Source organism: Pecten maximus, chromosome 9, assembly GCF_902652985.1.
Source record: "Pecten maximus chromosome 9, xPecMax1.1, whole genome shotgun sequence".
Taxonomy (NCBI): Eukaryota; Metazoa; Mollusca; class Bivalvia; order Pectinida; family Pectinidae; genus Pecten; species Pecten maximus.
The window spans coordinates 2,331,781-2,349,847 of NC_047023.1; the positions used below are offsets into that span (position 1 = coordinate 2,331,781).

Below are 18,067 nucleotides of genomic sequence, written 5' to 3' on the forward strand. Positions count from 1 at the left end.
AACTTAATAACAATGTTAATTGTTAAACAAAACAAAAGTTTTCTTATTTTTAGGAATAGGATCATGATTCTTTCTACCTAACAAGATTATCATTAGAAACAGGCCTAATCAGGCAAACGGAGGGACATGTCTTGTTCCAACTTTGTATAACAATACGTTGTTCACAATCTGTCATTAGATCTCAATAGATAGCAACTCGTCACGTGTTTTTCAAATCAGTATGCATGTACTTATATGTTTCGTTATCTGGCAAAAATAAATAATGGCAACAATATACAATTCGTATCAGGTAAATAAATACAAATAAATAAACCCAGATAAAATTAATGCATTTAGTTCCTTCTAAAAACTTGCCAATAATATTTCTGAAATTCTATATTTTGTATAACTACTTCTATGGTTGAAGGTTGATGACTTCGTATACTTTATATTGAAAAAGACTTTCCCTAATGTTTGTTTAAGTAAACTTCGGTTTCTACCCTTGGACTGGTCAAATAGCTATATTTTCGTTGTCATCATGTTTCTTCCATCACTGAGAAAATATATATCTAGGTGGTCCAATAAACCAACGTAAATAATACAGTGGTAGTTTTGTTTTATCAGTTTAGCGCCCTGTTATACGTACATGAAGATTAAGGCGTCTTTTACTGATTATATCAGTTGACAGAAATCAATAGATAAATAAAAAAGGTCAATAAAATGATGTGTATGATATAATTCATGATTTAATAATATTAATTGTCATTATTTACTTCTAGGAATAACTTAACCACAATATAACACCGGTATATGTATCATGAGGATGCGATGTCGATGGTACTTAAAATTTGTGATGTTTACGTATGTTTCAGTCAGATGCTTTGTCCGGAGCAGCTGCGGGTGGTCACACAGAAATTGTTAAGATACTTCTGGATAAGGGAGCCGACGTAAATGAGGTTGGTTAACTTAACATTTTAATGGAAGCTGTATGGTGATGTTCTATTGTAATATCGCTTGAAAAGTCACAACTCCATGCATAAAATAATGTTGTTGTCTTATCGTTTTTTACTGCGGTAGAGTCAGTTGAATCTGTCATTAGATCTCAATAGATAGCAACTCGTCACATGTTTTTCAAATCAGTATGCATGTACTTATATGTTTCGTTGTCTGGCAAAAATAAATAATGGCAACAATATACAATTCGTATCAGGTAAATAAATACAAATAAATAAACCCAGATAAAATTAATGCATTTAGTTCCTTCTAAAAACTTGCCAATAATATTTCTGAAATTCTCTATTTTGTATAACTACTTCTATGGTTGAAGGTTGATGACTCCGTATACTTTATATTGAAAAAGACTTTCCCTAATGTTTGTTTAAGTAAACTTCGGTTTCTACCCTTGGACTGGTCAAATAGCTATATTTTCGTTGTCATCATGTTTCTTCCATCACTGAGAAAATATATATCTAGGTGGTCCAAAAAACCAACGTAAATAATACAGTGGTAGTTTTGTTTTATCAGTTTAGCGCCCTGTTATACGTACATGAAGATTAAGGCGTCTTTTACTGATTATATAAGTTGACAGAAATCAATAGATAAATAAAAAAAGGTCAATAAAATGATGTGTATGATATAATTCATGATTTATTTATAGAAATTGTCATTTTTTACTTCTAGGAATAACTTAACAACAATATAACACCTGTATATGTATCATGAGGATGCGATGTCGATGGTACTTAAAATTAGTGATGTTTACTTATGTTTCAGTCTGATGCATTGTCCGAAGCAGCTATGGGTGGTCACACAGAAATTGTTAAGATACTTCTGGATAAGGGAGTCAACGTAGATGAGGTTAGTTAACTTAACATTTTAATGGAAGCTGTATGGCGATGTTATATTGTAATATCGCTTGAACAGTCACAACTCGATGCATTACTAATTTTGTTGTCTTATCGATTTTACTGCAGTAGAGACAGTTAAAACATTTATTTAACAAAAACATTTTCATTTAGGATTATGATTCTTTATACCTAGTAAAATTATCATTAGAAACAGGCCTAATCAGGCAAACGGGGGGACATGTCTTGTGCCAACTTGGTATAACAATAACTTGTTCACAATCTGTCATTAGATCTCAATAGATAGAAACTCGTCATGTGTTTTTCAAATCAGTATGCATGTACTTATATGTTTCGTTGTCTGGCAAATAAATAATGTTTTTCAATGTTGCGTTGGAGCTAGCTCAACACCCCTGGTGTTCGATCCTTTTCTTTCACCAGTAAGCGCTTATTATTTCATCTGATTACGATAACTTGACATTGTATATTGTCCATTTTCTCTTGAAAGGCAATCATATTGGCGGAGACCTACAGTTTAATGTCTCTTCATATGTGATTGGATGTGCTACAAAAATGAAATAATGACAGTCCTAGCACTGATACTTGTTGTTCTGTATACATATCGTTATCCAATAAGAAAGCTATGTCTTCAACTTTCAAATTGAGACCAGATCTTATAACATTGCATTCAGTTTATGATTTAATATGTACCAATACATGGCACTATCATGATAGGACCTTTCCAGAGCAAGTTCCGTATCTTTGCAACAAAACCGTACATCGTGTAATGTTACAGAATGGCAACAATATACAATTCGTAAAATGATGTGTATGATATAATTCATGACTTATTTATAGAAATTATTATTATTTACTTCTAGGAATAACTTTACCACAAGATAATACCTGTATATGTAGCATGACGATGACGATGTCGATGGTACTTAAATTAGTGATGTTTACTTGTGTTACAGTCACATGCTTTGTCCGGTGCAGCTATGGGTGGTCACACAGAAATTGTTAGGATGCTCCTGGATAAGGGAGCCGACGTAAATAAGGTTTGTTGACTTAACATTTTAATGGAAGCTGTATGGTGATGTTCTATTGTAATATCGCTTGAACAGTCACAACTCCATGCATAAAATAATGTTGTTGTCTTATCGTTTTTTACTGCGGTAGAGTCAGTTAAAAACAATAATTGAACAAAAACGTTTACATTTAGGATCATGATTCTTTCTACCTAACAAGATTATCATTAGAAACAGGCCTAATCAGGCAAACGGAGGGACATGTCTTGTGCCAACTTTGTATAACAATAACTTGTTCACAGTCTGTCATTAGATCTCGGTAGATAGAAACTTGTCATGTGTTTTTCAAGTCAGTATGCATGTACTTATATGTTTCGTTGTGTGGCAAAAATAAATAATGGCAACAATATACAATTCGTATTAGGTAAATAAATACAAATAAATAAACACAGATAAAATTAATGCATTTAGTTCCTTCTAAAAACTTGCCAATAATATTTCTGAAATTTTATATTTTTTATAACTACTTCTATGGAGTGTGGAAAGTTTTATCAAAATGTATAGAGTCATTTTTAAGTTAGCTCTGGCAAAGTAGTCTGAATTAGCCGCATGTACATTACCGTCCCTCACTACCATACATTCCACACATTCTTGTGACGTAACACTCGTGACGTAACATCCGTTAATCTCTCGAAAAATACGACCCTTTTTCAAAACACTATTGTGGCCGTTCTATGAAAGGTATAGAAAAACTAAAGATACCCTTTTCTTTAGAACTATCTCTACTTGCTATGTTTGGAGGTTCAGATTATTGGATTGAAACGCTGATTTTTAAGGACCGCTTAAACAGAAGCTACCGTCAAAATGACGATTTTGGCATGTTTGACCCAAAATATCTCATAAATAACAATTTCCACATGGATACCACACACATCCAGACCTAGATCGAGTCGAGTTTTACAATGATTCAAAAAAACATAAAGATTGTATGTGCCATTTTTCTACCCTCAAATCGATACAATAGCCGGCAAAATGGGTGAATTAGCCCATACTTTCATTTCGCTCCGCAAGGAACGATAACTAAGTTATCGTCCCTTACTAGTGGGGTGACACCTAAAGGAGTGTACTACAGAAAGAATGAAATGTAGTGAGGGGCGATAACTCTATTTGAGCATGAAAGACGGATAAATACAAATAAATTCTCTTCCTTTAGCATTAATACCTTCACTTGCACTGATTTTCCTCACTTCCACTAAATTTCCTCAGTTGCACTTAATTGACACACGCGACATTTACAGACCCGTGTACGTTCGCAGTTCCGATTTAAGCGTAGCGTTTCCGTAGCACTTCCGTACCATTTCCGTAGCATTACCGTAGCACTTCCGTACCATTTCCGTAGCAGTTCCGTAGCATTACCGTACCATTTCCGTAGCACTTCCGTAGCATTACCGTACCATTTCCGTAGCATTTCCGTACCGTTTGCGTCCACTCACCGTAGCATTGCCGTAGCATTTGCGTTTACCTATTTTCACTCGCAGACCGTCTCATAACCGTTCGGTAGAAAATTTTGCGGTGTGTATTTTTCCTCGAAACGAAATTTAGTTAAATATACTTACCAAACGTCAAAAAAGAAATGTAGCGACAGCAAATGATTTTATAAGGAGGTGAGAATTAAATAGATACGGCTATAAATTTGTCTGTATCTTTGTATAGAAAAAAATAACACTCACAAAAAAACAAGTCAAGGCACATGGTCTTAGCAGGTGTGATTTTTGTTTGAACACAAATTACACATTGAACATTTGTTTTGTAATGTTTTCTGGTCAGTACATGTGTTGGGGCAGGTCAGTTTATCAGCTAGGAGAGCGAGACGACGTAGAGAGAATTCCGTATCCTCCGCAGATAAGTGGTTTCTAGCTGCCCAGGTGTCTAATTCCGCTACCGTATGTATTAAGTACATATGTTGTCTATCCATGTCGATAAGCGGTAACGCTCTTGTGTATATACACACGATGTGGACACCTCAACAGCTAACAAGGTAATGAAGCTTTTACCGTAGGCGTTCGGCTTCACTGATTTGACTAGTTTTCACTACTTATAAGTTAGTGTATAAAATATCTTCAGACCGTAATGTATACACGTCTGTACGCTTAGAGTGTTAAACTTCAACTGGTAAGGTAAACGTCATCTTATTTATATATAGGGGTACTCCGACGTTTATAGGGGTACTGCCTATGTATAGGGGTACTGACTATGTATAGGGGTAGTGGTTATGTATAAAGGTAGTGGTTTATAGGGGTACTGTATATGTATAGGGGTAGGGCAAGTGGGTTATAGGGGTAGTGGTAATGTATAAGGTAACTAATAGGGCTGTTTAAATCGAAGTAGATATGTTCCAATTGTTCTTTCCAACCCATAATTGAAGAATGAATGAATCATATACTTTTCATAGTTTTATATGTAAATCTTTTACATCTTAGGCTATAAATAGCAAGGTATAGTCTTCATATAAAGTTCACCACTTCTAATTATGGCAGTCTGATTACATCATTCCCTAGATGAACAGGCCACTAAGGAGGTCATCCCTCACTTTAGTTATACAAATGATATTTGATTGGCATTCTAATTAAAGGTCACGCAGCAATACAATTAAAAGGGCACGGGGTCAATTACTCATCCCTCATTGATCGATCCCGCCAGGGAGGGATTTACTATAAATAAAGAAGGAGGGATGGGGTGACGCAGAACTGTCATTTCCTATTCATCAGTTGTCACGTTCCATCCTAACTTGCCGTCAATTTCTTCCATTTTACATAATCATTGGCGCATCATTGAGTCGTCAGCTGCACTCAAACGGATCTTTCCAGAACCAACGTTATTGGCCTATCGTAGACCAAAAAATGTAAGAGATCTGGTGGTGAGCAGCAAATTACATTCATCTGCTTCTGTCGTTACAAAAGGCTCCTTCAACACATGCAGCAAATTGTGCCCATACACTAAGTCCACAGACACGTTTAAATGTGTAATAAACAACCGTGTTTATCACATTTTACAAACACTGACATGCACATCAGCCAATGTTGTATATCTCCTCTCCTGCAAAAAATGCAAAATGCAGTGTGTTGGAGAAACCAGCACAAAGCTCAACATCAGAATCAACAATCACCGTTGCTCTATCAAGCAAAACAGACCAGACTTTCCTGTGGCAAGGCATTTCAATTTACCTAGTCACAGTTGGAAGGATATGCAGGTGGTCGCCATTGATCACTGTCCTACCTGGAATGAAACGAAACGTCGTTCCAGAGAAAGATACTAGATTACCAATCTCCAAACCTGCTACCCTCGGGGTATGAACGAACGTTAAAGACGTCTTCTGGATGTACTCTCCATCTGACCATTACATTTGACTATTCATGTAGTTAATTATTCAATTTGTTAAAATTTTCATAATTGCTGTACTTTTTGGGGCATCTATTCGTTGTTGCTCTTTGAGACTCACATTTAGTCGCCTCCCGCCATCATGCAACAGCATCTTGGTCCGAGTTGGCCCAAATCGTCTGTTTCCCGTAGCGTCCTGTAGGGACTTTACCTAAAGTTTGTTCGGGTAAACTAAGGTTTCTGCCCTTGTCTAGTCATATAGCTATATTTGCATTGCCATCATGCTTCTTCCATCACCGAGATCATATATATTTAGCTGGTCCAAAATATTTACGTAAATAATACAGTTTTTGTATCAGTTTAGCGCCCTGTTACCTGTACATTCAATTCGATGCTACTGTTATCCGTACAGATAAATTGAGGTGTCCTTTACTGATTATATTAGTTGACAGAAATAAATAGATAGTTAAAACGTCAATAAAATGAAAAATAATGTGTATGATATTATTTATGATTGATTTATAAAAATCATTATTATTTACTTCTAGGAACAATTTAACCACAAGATAATACCTGTATATGTAGCATGACGATGACGATGTCGACGTACTTGTAATTAGTGATGTTTTCATTTGTTTCAGTCAGATGTTTTGTCCAATGCAGCTGAGCGTGGTCACACAGAAATTGTTAAGATACTCTTGGATAAGGGAGCCGACGTAAATAAGGTTGGTTAACTAAACATTTTAATGGAAGCTGTATGGTGATGTTCTATTGTAATATCGCTTGAACAGTCACAACTCGATGCATTAATAATTTTGTTTCGGTTTTTACTGCGGTAGAGGCAGTTAAAAACAATAATTGAACAAAAACGTTTACATTTAGGATAATGATTCTTTCTACCTAACAAGACTATCATTAAAACAGTCCTGATAAGGCTAAGAGAGGGACATGTCTTGTGCCAACTTCGTATAACAATCACTTTCTCACAATCTGTCATTGTATCTCAATAGCTACACACTCGCCGTGTGTTTTTCAAGTCAGTATGCATGAATACTTTCATGTTTCATTGTTTGGCAAACAAATAATGTGTTTCAATGTTGAGATGGAGCTAGCTCAAACCCCCTGTTTTTGATCCTTATCTTTCCCCAATATGTGCTTATTATTTCATCTGATTACGATAGCTTGACATTGAATATTGTACAATTTCTTTGAAGGGCAATCATATTGTCAGAGACAAACAACTCAGGGTCTCTTTATGTGTGTTTAATTGTGCTACAAAAATGAAATAATGACAGTCCTAGCACTGATACTTGATGTTCTGTATACATATCGTTATCCGATAAGAAAGCTATGTATTCAACTTTAAAATTGAGACCCGATCTTATAACATTGCATTCAGTTTATGATTTAATATGTACCAATACATGGCACTATCATGATAGGACCTTTCAGAGCAAGTTCCGTATCTTTGCAACAAAACTCTTCATCGTGTAATGTTACAGAATGGCAACACTGTACAATTCGTATAAGGTGAATAAAAACAAATAGATAAACACACAGAGAGAATAAATGTATTTAGTGTCTTTGGGAAACTTGCCAACAAATAAAAACGTCTATAGTTGAAGGTTGATGACTCTGTATACTTTGTTTCGAAAAAGACTTTCCCTAAAGATTGTTCAAGTAAACTAGGGGTTCTGCCCTTGGACTAGTCATATATTGTTATATTTTCATTGTCATCATGTTTCTCCCATAAATGAGAAAATATATATCTATGTGTCCCAAAAAACAAGTTAATAATACAGTTGGAGTTTTCTCTTATCAGTTTAGCTCGCTGTTACCTGTGCATTTAAATCATTGTTCCTTTTACTCGTACAGGTAAATTAAGGTGTCTTTTACTGAATATATCAGTTGACAAAAATGAATAAATAAAAATGTCAATAAAATGAAAAATTATGTGTACGATATAATTGATGATTAATTCATAGAAGTGATTATTATTTACTTCTAGGAATAATTTAACCACAAGGCAATACCTGTATATATAGCATGACGATGACAATGTTGACGGTACTTGTAATTTGTGATGATTACAGTTTCAGTCAAATGCTTTGTCCAGAGCAGCTTCGTTAGGTCACACAGAAATTGTTAGGATGCTCCTGGATAAGGGAGCCGACGTAAATAAGGTTGGTTAACTGAACATTTTAATGGAAGCTGTATGATGATGCTCTATTTTAATACTGCTTGAACTGTCACCATTCGATGAATTTATCATTTTATTGTCTCATCAGTGTTTACTGTGGTAGAGACAATCTAAACATTAATTGAACAGAATCGTTTTCATTAGGGATTATGATTATTTATGCCTGGTAAGATTGTTATTAGAAACAGGCCTAATCAGGCTGAGACAGGGACACGTCTTGTGTTATCTTTGTAAAACAATAACTTGTTTACGATATGTCATTCGATCGCAATAGAGACAAACTCGTCATGCGCTTTTCAAGTCAGTATACATATACTTACATGTTTCGTTGTCTGGCAAATAAATGATGTTTTTCAATATTGAGATGGAGCTAGCTCAACATTCTCTGTGTTCGATCCCGCAGGGCTTGCATGGAAAATGTGATTTTAATTTTTTTATATGAAAGTGCTATGTGTAATATGTTAAGGACAAGGTCGAAAACTCAGTCACCAGCGAAACGGCACACTATCTCACTCATCAATCGACTAAAAAACACTTTTGTTCAAACTGAAACGGTGCACACTATATGCGACCGTCATTAGGAAACATTCATCTTTAATCAACCGTGTCACTCAATACGAATTGTTACATCCAAAACACAATAATCCGTGAATGGATACGCAGACACTGTAAAGCTACTCCTGGATAAAGGAGCCGACGTAAATAAGGTTGGTTAACTAAACGTTTCAATGAAAGCTCTACGGTGATGCTCTATTGTAATATTTCTTGAACTGTCACGATTCAATGAATTAATCATTGTATTATCTCATCGGTGTTAACTGAGGTGGAGACAGTTTAAAACATTAATTGAAGAAAATCTTTTTCATTTTTTGATGATGATTCTTTATGGCTGGTAAGATTATCATTAGAAACAGGCCTAATCAGACTGAAACAGAGACACGTCTAATGTCCAATTCGTATAACAATAAATTCCTCACAGCTTGTTATTGAATTCCTTTTCAAGTCATTGTGTATGTATTTATATGTTTCGATGTGTGGCAAACAAATAACAAGGTTGTGTTCGGTCTTTATTTTTACCCAATATATATGCTAATGATTTCATATGAATACGTTATATTGACATTGTAATAGTATAGTGTACGTTCGTTCGTTATTGTACTGAAAGATGACCTATATCCATCGTGTTCCGTCCGTCGTCACCACCGTGCGCCGTCCGCCGTACGGCAGACTGTTTCTTTCTAAACGTTATTCCTCTTTAATCCTTTGGTGGATTACTTTCAAATTTGCTTTGAAGCATCATTGGGGAGGGCAATAATATTTTATATAAATGAAGCTGGTCTGACCCCTAGGCCCCGATGAGCGGGGCCCCAAATGGTGAATATTTGCTATAAAATCCTACTCCTCCTTTACCCTTGAGTAAATTACAACTAAATTTGGTGTGAATGCCGGAGGGGTGGGACCCGAAAAAGGTCAATTTGGTGTATATTTGGTATCAAATTCGACTCTTCCTTTACCCTTGGGTGGATTGCATCCAAATTTTGTGTGAAAAATAATGTTTTATGTAAATAAAGTCTGACCCCTGGGGCCACAGTAGTGGGGTTCCAAAAGGGGAACTTTGGTAAATTATTGCTTTAAAACCCTACTCTTCTTTAACCCTTGGTTGGATAACATCTAAATTTTGTTTGAATTATTATAAGGAGATTGCAATCACAATATTTATAAGTGATGCTTATGGGAACAAAAGGGTGAAGCCCCAAAAGGAGAACTTGACAAACATTTTGCTTTAAAATCACTCTCCTTCTTAATGCCTGTATTGATTACAACCAAATTTAATTTGAAACATTTTAAGGGAACAGCAATCAGAATTTATATAAATGAAACAGGTATTAGCTCTGGGGCGCCCAAAAGGAAAACTTAGGTTAAATATTGCTTTAAAATGCCCTTATTGATTACAACAATATTTAGTATTAAAACATCATTGGGGAAGGGAAATGATTTAGTGATATAAATGAGGCTGGTCCGGCCCATTAGGACAGAGGAACATGCCCGTAAAATGGAACTTGGCTGAAATTTTGCTTTAAAATGCTGCTCCGTCTTTAAGCCAAAAACGATAAAAACCAGATTTGATCTGAAACATGACTGTCTGCGTATAAATGATTTATGGTAATGATGCTGGATTCAGGGGTGTGTTCCTGCTGTAAGTGTTTGTCAGATGACCGTTAAGGCCCATGTGTCTCTTGTTATAAAGGAAGTAGAGTATATAATACTTTCAAAACTATTAACCTCAACTTCTTTTCTAAGTTTTTGCATTGAAATGACCTGGACCGAAAAAACTGTAAAAAGAACCCGTCTGTTCTCCCTATAGGGAACAACCAACCAATTGAAAAAATATATTTTTGAAACAGCCCCTGGGTATAGAACGTTGAGCCAAGGATAAAATGTCTGGCAGCCACTGATTGGCCAGTATGTTATGAAGTGAGAAAATAGATATGTAACCTGATAGGTAACTATCAATAAGAAATGTTGATATAAATTTCGTAATTTCCGATTGGTTTTTTTCCCAAAAGTTCACGTAATAATAGTAAACAGGTAAACATTTACGATTTTTGAGAATTTTTACTGCGAAATTCACCTATTTTTAAAATGGCTACTCTGGAGAAAATTTGAGCTACAGGACCCAACTTTTTTTTTGATTAGGTGTTATATCAGACCCTTAACTTTTGTTATAAACCATAATCGTCATATTCAATTCAAGAATTTGAATGAAATAATCCAAAACGTTTACACTAAAGTCTATGGGAAAACAATTGATTGGTTGGTCTCTTTAACAAGTATGTTCTTCAGGCCTGGTGGTAACAATCAGAGATTATAATAGGGATTGCGGAATAAACAGTAAACCCGTTAATCAGTCATAATTATTTGAGTGTCTATGATTAGTGGTTGGTTCCCTTCTGTTGTCATCGTTTTAGAAAATAACCTTTTATCATGTCCTCATACACGTTTTGGCCCTTTTTGTGGGAACATACATACTTGTCGGTTACATACTCCCCTATTGTAGAACTTCCAATAAACTCTGGGATGGTTTTGAGTTGTTTTTTGGTGATAGAAAGAAATAATCGTTTCCCTCCCCGCCTTGTCATGTTGCGGATCATGATCTGAGTATAAAGGTCATAGTTTTTACTTTTCCAGGTCTTCACTATTTCCCATTTACGGAAGATATAGTCATAGTATTTGTGTGTCTAGGGTGTTAACAGAATTGTTATATGTTTGGGTTTTCCTGTTGATGTTTAATAATATAGACAAAAGCAATTACATATAATGCCTCATTCTATTTTTCAAAAGTATGGATTTTGTAATGTGGTCTTTTGAATCTTGGGACAAGGCAACATTCCCTGGTGGTGTTTTTATGTTCCCTAATTTCCCAATATTTCGACTCTCCATTTTGGATCAATGTTGCTGTTTCATGACCTAATAATACTACTGTTTCCTAGTTTTTAACAGTTCATTGGTACTGTCTGTGTGAAGTTGTTGAACGATATTATCAAACATGAGAACATAACTGTCAGAAAGTGGCTGTTTCGTCCATGATATCAATCGTTAAATAAGCTGTTTTTTCTCCTTAGAGTCTGACTTAGGGTCTGATGAATATGATTGTTCTAAGAAAACAGTTAAAATTATATCAATGTGTGTCCTTTGTTACTTTGTTACCTTAATCACACTTGATATAACACGTTTTCAAATATTTGCAACATAAAGTGTACGCAAACCAATTATATAGTGTCGGCGATGTGTTATGGCACAATGTAAAACTTACCATGAAACATTATATTTGTAATAAAATGTTTTTTATTCTTTTGTTCTATTCTGTATTGTCTAAGTGATATTTTCTATTAATACATTTGTAAAACTAAAAGATTTTTGTGACTCGTTTATGTCTCGTATAAAACCGTCTACTTGTAAGGTCGGATAAACACCATATATGGAAGTAAATAGACAAAAGTATCGGTCAAATGACACGGAAACAAAGGACTCGCATATTAACCATATGCAATACAATTGTAGGCAGCATGATGGTGTCGGATCTTTATTAACTTTATCGACCCATCTGTTAGTAATATAGAGTAGTGCAAGAAATATCGTGTGTAATGTATTAGCGTTCATGCTCAGCTTGTACGTCACAAGATAATCGAGAAAGACATTGGCTGTTTATAGGGAACAACCAACCAATTGAAAAAATATATTTTTGAAACAGCCCCTGTGTATAGAACGTTGAGCCAAGGATAAAATGTCTGGCAGCCACTGGTTGGCCAGTATGTTATGAAGTGAGAAAATAGATATGTAGCCTGATAGGTAACTATCAATAAGAAATGTTGATATAAATTTCTTAAGTCCGATTGTTTTTTTCCCAAAAGTTCACGTAATGATAGTAAACAGGTAAACATTTAAGATTTTTGAGAATTTTTACTGCGAAATTCACCTATTTTCAAAATGGCTACCCTGGAGAAAATTTGAGCTGAAGGACCCAACTTTTTTTTTGATTAGGTGTAATATCAGACCCTAAACTTTTCTTATAAACCATAATCATCATATTCAATTCAAGAATTTGAATGAAATAATCCAAAACGTTAACACTAAGGTCTATGGGAAAACAATTGGTTGGTTGGTCTCTATATATAGCTACCGCATATGACATTTTGTGCCATCTAGCGTCCCTGGAAACCAGATGATTGGACCGACTAGCACATTTTCGGACGGGATTCTCATCTTGGAGGCATTGTAGCAGAATTTAGAGAGAAATTGAGATTCAGGGGGGATTGATGAGGAAAATATGACACATGTAGTGTTTCAAGGAGGACCATAGACCGGACAGATACGGACATACATTCTATATTTCAATTGTAGCGGTATATATCGTGGCTCGGGGTACGGTGGTATGCTGGTTGTACTGCTGGCACTACCCCGGTTCAATGTGTGGGTGTGTGTCTGGTTGTTCTGTTGTCACTACCCCGATTCGGTATTCGGTGATATGTTTGGTTGTTCTGTTGTCACTACCCCAATTCAGTGTTTGGTGATATATCTGGTTATTTTTTTGTTGTCACTTGCCCGGTTCCGTGTTCTGTGTCTGTGTTTCGACTCTTTTATCTAAATAATGGCTCCACTCCTAATTTTTTTTCTCGTTCGGCCTTTTTTTCTTCATTTTTTACAAAAAGACCAGAAATTAGGGGTTGGAGGAGATAACATTGAGTTGTCTCCCCCTGATCTTTATTCTATATCTTATTTGTTTATATTTCTGAGTAGCACGATATCTATACTTGGCTATTAACCAAAAGCCATCACTTTAAATTCAAAGCTTATCAAGATATTAAAATTTACATTTCAAAATTAACTCAATTTTAATGTGGTTTTCTCTTAAGAATTTCATATCCGGTACCAATAGAATAATCAACCTACCAGCCTAAGACTTGCAGTCAGGCACTGCATATTTTGATAGCATATCCTATGGTTCCATCCTGTTCCAGAAAATGTTATCTTTGAAAAATGTGAAAGATGCTATAGGGAACAACCAACCAATTGAAAAAATATATTTTTGAAACAGCCCCTGTGTATAGAACGTTGAGCCAAGGATAAAATGTCTGGCAGCCACTGATTGGCCAGTATGTTATGAAGTGAGAAAATAGATATGTAGTCTGATAGGTAACTATTAATAAGAAATGTTGATATAAATTTCTTAAGTCCGATTGTTTTTTTCCCAAAAGTTCACGTAATGATAGTAAACAGGTAAACATTTAAGATTTTTGAGAATTTTTACTGCGAAATTCACCTATTTTCAAAATGGCTACCCTGGAGAAAATTTGAGCTGAAGGACCCAACTTTTTTTTTGATTAGGTGTAATATCAGACCCTAAACTTTTCTTATCAACCATAATCATCATATTCAATTCAAGAATTTGAATGAAATAATCCAAAACGTTAACACTAAGGTCTATGGGAAAAGAATTGGTCGGTTGGTCTCTTCTAGGGAACTATTCTCTCATATATCGGCAGGTTTTAATAGAGTTTGCCAATGTAAGATAGCTATGTAGGATCAACCTATCTTACACAGTTTTCAAAAAAAAAAAAAAAAAAAAACATTCTGTAGATATATATATATGTCATACAAACAGTAAACCGATAGTGTTTCACAGTTAAACGATTACATATTTCATTGAGCAAAAATATCACTCCGTTACTGTATTGCAGGACAAGGCTTACAAACCTTTTGTAACATTATAGTAGACTTGCCTACCCTCCAGGCCTATCATTTGCATTTAAAAACCCGCAAACACACACAATCAGCAGGTAATGATAGGAAGTTGAATAAAAGCCATATATTTAAAAGTTTTAATAAAATGTTAAACACCAAAACCAATCAAATGGCTCTTTTTGCCTCAGCACATGGGCCTGAAGTTTTGTTAATTTTAGGCATACACAGTAACCTGTGTATTTGGAATTATTCAGACGTTTTCAGACTGATAAATGTGCGAACATTCGATAAAAATGACACAAATCGATGTTCATATCAGAACATTCTTATTATAATTATAACTGTAATATCCATTACAGCTGTATTTGTCAAGAGTAAAACTAACTGTTGTCCTAGCCTTTCAATATGACCTACCTTCCTCATTCCATAAGAAAAAAACCGGTTAAACAGATATAAACCTATGTCACAGAAAATCACCGGAATTATTGCCATACGAAGTGTAGGCGTAGTAATCCAGGAGTTCGCAACATATTAACAATCTTCACCGCACATGTGCTTCTTTCATTTCACCAAGAAAGACATTTATTTTTTAACAGAACGACAGGTTCTTACCATTGGTCGTCGAGCAAACTTAATCAAACCCAACGTTTTAAATGGAATCACACTTTCTCGGAGATGTATCGAATATTAACCCATCAATCGTAATAAAAAACATGTCCTTTCCCTACTGTTTAACAATATCCCGGGTCATTCATTGGTAATTACTGATTCACGTGAACAATGAAGGTTAAATCATATACTAATCAGGTCTTATTATTGTGGGTTCGTAGATATTTCATGTTTTTAACAATTGCAATAATTTAGTCCATATCCTTATTCTATCGTCTGTCATCCATATTTTCGTATCGTTTTCCTCGCCAATTTTCTCATGAACATTATGTTACCGCGTTATCAATGTACTGCATGTTTATTTCTACTAAGATTTTCCTTTTCAGAATATCTGCTTCTTAAGATATTACATATTATGTCAAATATTACATTTGATCAAATTCTATTTTTTGTATAAAATGGTCTGCAAAAGCAACTCAAAACATTATTACATTTTCATTTTTGTTACAAATACTGATTTGTATACATCATATAACTTGATATTCTGCGACAGTATTGCACGTCAGTGTGAGTGTTCTGTGAGGTCCCATTATTTCAGCCAATCAGATTTTTCAGGCAAATAGTCGATGATGCAATATGTCTACATTACGCATTACGCATACGCATTATGTGCTCTAGTTTTGATAATAAAAATGTAAAGATAGCAATAATTATGGTTCTTTGTTTTGATCGATATGATAATTTTCGAAGCTAGGATAACAATATCAATCTTCGTCATGTCGATAAAAAAAGATTCTATGATTTTACTAATATTATTTAACCGTAGCTTCTAAACAGTAGGGTAAATACTGCCAAATGCATTATTACACATTTATAACCCAGCAAAGTGATTAACGTTTCAAATGGCATTATGAGTAAAAAATGAGTATTTTTGCTAATATAATTAGCTCGAAACATGTACAAAGTAAAAAATCTTATCTTTCCATCTGATGACAATTTCTCCGGTAAAAAAAACTTTTTTAATTTTTTATTACAAATTGCTTTTATGTGCACATGCCACACGACGCAATTTGTAATAAATTTTCAAATGTCATAAGTAAAAAAAAAAAAAAAGTATTTTTCCAATATAAATAGGTCGAAACATCTTCCAAGTGTAGATTATCTTTCCATCTGATGACAATTTATCCGGTAAAAAAGACTTTGAAATTTTTATTACAAATTACGTCGTTATTACAAATTGCGGGGTGACATCGTTTTTATGGAATCATATTTTGACAAACAAATGCTTGGAAATATTTGAATTGAAAAATATTGTAAGTGATATTATCGGTTACAAATTTATAAACGATTTCCTTAAATTAGATTACAAAAGTAAATACCATTTCATATTAAATGTTTGTTATGTTTTCCTCTCAAATATTACAAATTATTTCAGCATTTACCGAAAACTACAGTTATCCGTTTAGTAACGAATGTAATATTAACTTCTTATGAATATAATCAAATGCTTCCAATATGAAAAAAAAGTTCTTAATTTGAAGTAACCAAAACTCTGGATCAGATTAACCAAATTTATTCAGAATGTATGCATTATACTGTCCTAATGATTGGATATTATACTATTGTTGTATCAATCACTATTCGATGAAATAATCCATTTTTAGCTCTGGTGTTCGAAGGGGCAAGTGAGCTTATGCTGTGGTGCGGTATCCGTCGCCCGTCCGGCTGTCTGGCGTCAACTTTTTCAATTAAACAACTTCTTCTCAATAACAAAGAGGCACAGGGACAAAAATATTTTGATAATACTACCTTATACTCTTTGAAAATCATTAACTATACCATAGTTGAACAGTGTAAGAATCGTATATCACTAACCTTCTGGGCATGTAAACAATATATGTTTATTCATGAAGTTCGGCGCAAACTAAACTTCGTATTTCGTTATGCACTAAAAGTGAACACGGTAGTGCACTAGACTAAACTTCATTGTACAACGAGTGCACCAGCTGTTAGCTCCAGTGTACTGCGACGTGCACTTTAGTTCACAACTTAAGTTTTAAAGATGTCTGCATTAAAACAACATTTGGCTCTTATCTTGAGGATTTCGTGCAATATTTATGATATGGTCAAATATGATATTTGATTATAGGTGTTGTATATAATTCCTTTCATTATTAAAAAAAATAACCAAGCTCTATCTTGAAACTTGAAAATGAATAACACGATAAATGATATAAGTCTGATATTGAAAACAAAATTTTATTGACCAATTGTTGCTGAAATATTAACATTTTTATTTGTAATGGGTTTTTTAACATCCCCCCTTTTTTGGCCATGTTTATAGAATATCTTTATTACAACTTAAAAAATCATTGTTACAAATTGTCAATTTCATTTATTTTATCAATCAGTGGTCGGGTGGCACAGTGGTAGCACACTTGCCTTTCACCTAGGCGACCGGGGTTCGATTCCCCGATCGGACGTGAAAAGGTATGGGGTCACCTGACCGACCACGTGGGTTTTCCCCGGGTACTCCGCTTTCCTCCCACAGTAAGACCCCTCGCGTGCTTCTATTCGGGCCAACAAGCGTGATTAATATAAGTTAATATAACTTGATTCGCAATTGTTGTAAAATAAATAAAGTTTACATTTAAATTTATTTTAATAGATACTATTTTTCATGATATATCTAAAACCACAGGTAAATCCCAGAAAGACAGAAAGAACTGGCATCTGGTGTTGGTAGGCTTGCAATAGCAAACATACTAGTGAACGGTCAGTGTTTT

At 34.6% G+C, this 18,067-nt stretch overlaps 1 protein-coding gene across 1 annotated transcript in view; it reads left to right on the forward strand.

Annotated features, from left to right (window-relative positions):
- The first annotated feature begins 856 nt into the window (after window positions 1-856).
- The window catches only part of LOC117334799, a 54,864-nt gene continuing 37,653 nt past the window's right edge, over window positions 857-18,067 (forward strand). The window contains exon 1 of the mRNA XM_033894605.1: window positions 857-935. The gene's annotated coding sequence lies outside the window, so the exon portion shown is untranslated. The remainder of the gene's footprint in view (window positions 936-18,067) is intronic.